Source organism: Gobio gobio (genome assembly GCF_949357685.1).
Source record: "Gobio gobio genome assembly, chromosome: 13".
NCBI lineage: Eukaryota > Metazoa > Chordata > Actinopteri > Cypriniformes > Gobionidae > Gobio > Gobio gobio.
The window spans coordinates 44,075,950-44,080,988 of record NC_137106.1 but is presented as its reverse complement, the minus strand read 5'-3'; positions in this window follow the sequence as shown (position 1 = coordinate 44,080,988).

The window sequence follows — 5,039 nt, the reverse complement described above, 5'->3', positions numbered from 1 at the left end:
AACAGTAAATACAATTGTCTGTCAAGATGAGCCGAGATAGTGGCAAGTTCCTTGCTCTCCCGGGCTGAAATGAAATTAGGCTGAGCAACAAGGAAGGATCAGTGTCGTGGGGGTTTTGGAAAGAGCTGGGCTGAAATCGAAACATGAAATTGGGAGAAGCACCATGACACTCCACTGAACTCCATAACAAATTCAAAAATTGAAATCTTTGTTTGTTTGTTTTCCTCTAGAAAAAAGTCAGTCCAAAGGCTTGTCTGTATAGTTTGAGAGATGAATGCGGTGCAACACGATACAAACCACATAATACCTGACCTCCGTGAACTCGATCAGCTTTTCAAATGTAAACCTGCTTGTGTTAACCAGAGTGCAATGGCCTTTCAAACACCTGGTAAATGTAAAGAGTTTTGTTCGGATCTATTTGAGGAATCCATTTTGAACAACATCTATCAGTAAAGTTAAAGAAATGATTGTGGTTGGTAAGATTTGTTGCACTTATTTGACCCATGTTGATTCATGATATGAAGTGCAGCAAGACATACATATAAAAGCACCATGAAGAGTTTCATTAAAACTTTTTATTGAGAGATTTCAACACTTTTGCAATGTTGCTTTTTAGCTTAAATATTGATTAAATATTGAAATGGGTGGGTGGAAAAAATAAATAAATATCCACAAGTTTCCTACCCATGAAGCCTTGCGTTAAAATTGGGAGTGTCTTCCGGTTCGAAGTAAACAAGCAGGACATTATGCATTTCCATCGTAGTTTATGCGCACGTTTTCGTATCGGATAGAAAATGTATGCGACTCAAAAGAGTGCAAAAGTTTTTTATGCGCATTTATAGAATGAATGCGCATCTTGGCGTTTCCATTCAGCATTTTCTGATGCGATATCTCAAAATGCGCATAAAAATAGGTGGATGGAAACATAGCTTATTGACATTCAACAGCTGACAGTCATTCAAGCTATCCAAATTTGCTAACGATGTGGGAGCACAACCTCAACGAACTTTCAAATGGGTGAAACAACCTTTACCCTCCACGGTAGTTGTTTGGGAGGATGACATGAAGAAGTGGCCTCGTATCACGTACGGTAGCATTTTTAGCTATTTTCTAGATTCAGTAGCCTGTGATGGTAAGGCGATGAGCAATTTGAAAAGCTCAGAGGCGTATCAGTATCTGTCGGAAACGATCTAAAAGCGGACATTGAGCCGAGCCTGAGCCTACACGTATCCCATCACAAGGCATGGGTGCAGGGCCAAGACGCTGTTGTAGTCATGCAGCAGCACTTTTGTGGAAGTAAGGACAATTATAAGGGCACGAATATTGTATTGTTTATTGCATTGTGATATTATTAATTAAAGGGTTAGTTCACCCAAAAATGAAAATTCTGTCATTAATTACTCACCCTCATGTCGGCGTTATGAATCAGCGAGTCGAATCAGCGGTTTGAATCGCCAAATTTCAGCAGTTTGGCGGTTTGACACGCGATCCGAATCATCATTCGGCTCACTGATTCAAAACGCTTCGAAGCTTCATGATGCCTTGTTTTGAAATAGTCATCACTATGTAAGTCGTTATTTAGGGTTTTTTTGCGCACAAAAACTATTGTCGCCGATTCATAAAGTTATTTTAGAACCACTGTAGTGAGATGGACTTTGTAACGACGTCTTTAGTACCTTTTAAGGGTCTTGAGAGTGAACCGTGCATTGTGCCAAGGGAGGCCTTTCAGAGCCATCAGATTTCAACTAAAATATCTTCATTTCTGTTCCGAAGATGAACGGAGGTCTTATGGGTGTCGAACGACATGAGGGTAAGTAATTAATGACAGAATTTTCATTTTTGGGTGAACTAACCCTTTAACTTATACTAAACTGAAATGTTTAGTGTGTGTCATTCCTGTTGCTTCACAGTAACCCTCACTTAACCCTTGTGGCAAAAAAAGTAAAAATGTTCATTTTGAAACCTTGCCAATGATCCGAGAAAAACGTAGCCTCTTCACTAACTAGCACACAAAATACCATTGGTATACTATTTCTGCTGCCTCACCGGAAGTTGTCCCCAGGTTCTTTTTTACAGTAGCGCCCCCCCTGGAAAAATGTGGATAATATAATTTCTAAATGAGAATGTTTAAAAGTAACCTTTAGTAAATTAAAATACAAAAATACAATATTTATAGTCAATGTTTGCTTAGTATAACATTCACGTTTGATGGGCCTTATGCTGGGAAAATCAGCTTCTATTTGCAGAAAATGAAGCAGCATATACTTTTTTTAAACAGTGTATGAAAACAAACCAGACTGGAGCGAAATGTCAAGGTGAAGGAAAAAAAAAACATGCATAGGTCATTTAGAGTGACATCTTTTAAAGTTAAATTGAGAAGCTCTTTCCTTTAAAGGTTAAAGGACAGCCAAGCATTTCTGAAAAATGAGCGGATGCCTGCGAGGATGAAGGGATGTAAAAGGACAGAATGAAGGGATGTGGAAGAAATGCACAGTAGAAAATAAGTGGAACACATTGGCCTACCCTATAACAGCTTCAACTCTTCTGGGAAGGCTTTCCACAAGGTTTAGGAGTGTGTTTATGGAAATGTTTAACCATTCTTCTAGAAGCACATTTGTGAGGTCAGGCACTGATGTTGGACGAGAAGGCCTGGCTCGCAGTCTCTGCTCTATTTCATTACAAATGTGTTCTATCGGGTTGAGGTCAGGACTCTGTGCAGGCCAGTCAAGTTCCCCCACACCAAAACTCGCTCATCCACGTCTTTATGGACCTTGCGCAGTCACGTTGGAACAGGAAGGGCCATCTCCAAACTTTTCCCACAAAGTTGGGAGCATGAAATTGTCCAAAATATCTTGGTATACTGAAGCATTTAGCGTTCCTTTCACTGGAACTAAGGGGCCAAGCCCAACCCCTGAAAAACAACCCCACACCATAATCCCCCCTCCACCAAACATTACACTTGGCACAATGCAGTCAGGCAAGTACCGTTCTCCTGGCAATCGCCAAACCCAGACTCGTCCATCAGATTCCCAGACAGAAAAGCGTGATTCGTCACTCCAAAAAACAGGTCTCCACTGCTTTAGAGTCCAGTAGCGGCATGCTTTAAACCACTGAATCCGACACTTTGCATTGCACTTGGTGATGTAAGGCTTGAATGCAGCTGCTCAGCCATGGGAACCCATTTCATGAAGCTCTCTACACACTGTTCTTGAGCTAATCTGAAGGCCACACAAAGTTTGGAGGTCTGTAGCTATTTGGCGACTTCTTGGAAAGGAAATTTTACGAATTGACTTATTGCACAGGTGGTAACCTATCACGGTACCACGCTTGAATTCACTTAGCTCCTGAGAGCGACCCATTCTTTCATGTTTGTAGAAGCTGTCTGCATGCCCAGGTGCTTGATTTTATACACCTGTGGCTATGGAAGTGATTGAAACCTGAATTCAAGGATTTGGAGTTGTGTCCCAATACACTAAAGGATTATTAGGAACACATGCTAATACTGTGTTTGACCCCCTTTCGTCTTTAGAACTGCCTTAATTCTACGTGGCATTGATTCAACAAGGTGCTGAAAGCATTCTTTAGAAATGTTGGCCCATATTGATAGGATAGCATCTTGCAGTTGATGGAGATTTGTGGGATGCACATCCAGGGCACGAAGCTCCCGTTCCACCACATCCCAAAGGTGCTCTATTGGGTTGAGATATGGTGACTGTGGGGGCCATTTTAGTACAGTGAACTCATTGTCATGTTCAAGAAACCAATTTTAAATGATTCGAGCTTTGTGACATGGTGCATTATCCTGCTGGAAGTAGCCATCAGAGGATGGGTACATGGTGGTCAAAAAAGGGATGGACATGGTCAGAAACAATGCTCAGGTAGGCCGTGGCATTTAAACGATGCCCAATTGGCACTAAGGGGCCTAAAGTGTGCCAAGAAAATATCCCCCACACCATTACACCACCAGCAGCCTGCACAGTGGTAACAAGGCATGATGGATACATGTTCTCATTCTGTTTACGCCAAATTCTGACTCTACCATCTGAATGTCTCAACAGAAATCAAGACTCATCAGACCAGGCAACATTTTTCCAGTCTTCAACTGTCCAATTTTGGTGAGCTTGTGCAAATTGTAGCCTCTTTTTCCTATTTTTAGTGGAGATGAGTGGTACCCGGTGGGGTCTTCTGCTGTTGTAGCCCATCCGCCTCAAGGTTGTGCGTGTTGTGGCTTCTGCATACCTCGGTTGTAACGAGTGGTTGTTTCATTCAAAGTTGCTCTTCTATCAGCTTGAATCAGTCGGCCCATTCTCCTCTGACCTCTAGCATCAACAAGGCATTTTCGCCCACAGGACTGCCGCATACTGGATGTTTTTCCCTTTTCACACCATTCTTTGTAAACCCTAGAAATGGTTGTGCGTGAAAATCCCAGTAACTGAGCAGATTGTGAAATACTCAGACCGGCCCGTCTGGCACCAACAACCATGCCACGCTCAAAATTGCTTAAATCACCTTTCTTTCCCATTCTGACATTCAGTTTGGAGTTCAGGAGATTGTCTTGACCAGGGCCACACCCCTAAATGAATTGAAGCAACTGCCATGTGATTGGTTGATTAGATAATTGCATTAATGAGAAATTGAACAGGTGTTCCTAATAATCCTTTAGGTGAGTGTATAGTGTATCTTATGGAGCAACCAAAATAAATGATAGTACTTGATAGATAGTGTTAAATGGCTACTTCACCCAAAAATGTCATCAATTACATACCCTCATGCCATTCCATACCAGTAAGACTTTTGTTCATCTTCAAAACACAAATGGAGATATTTTAAGTTAAATCTGATACATTTCTATCCCTCCATTTACAGTCTGTGCAACTTCAACTTTGTCAATTCAAAAAGCTCATAAAGCGATCGTAAAACTAATGAATCGAGTGGCTTAGTCCAAATGTTCTGAAGAGACTGGATAGCTTTATACACTGCCCGGCCAAAAAAAGAGTCTCTGTTTGGATTTAAATAGTCAAATGCTTAAGAGTCTATGA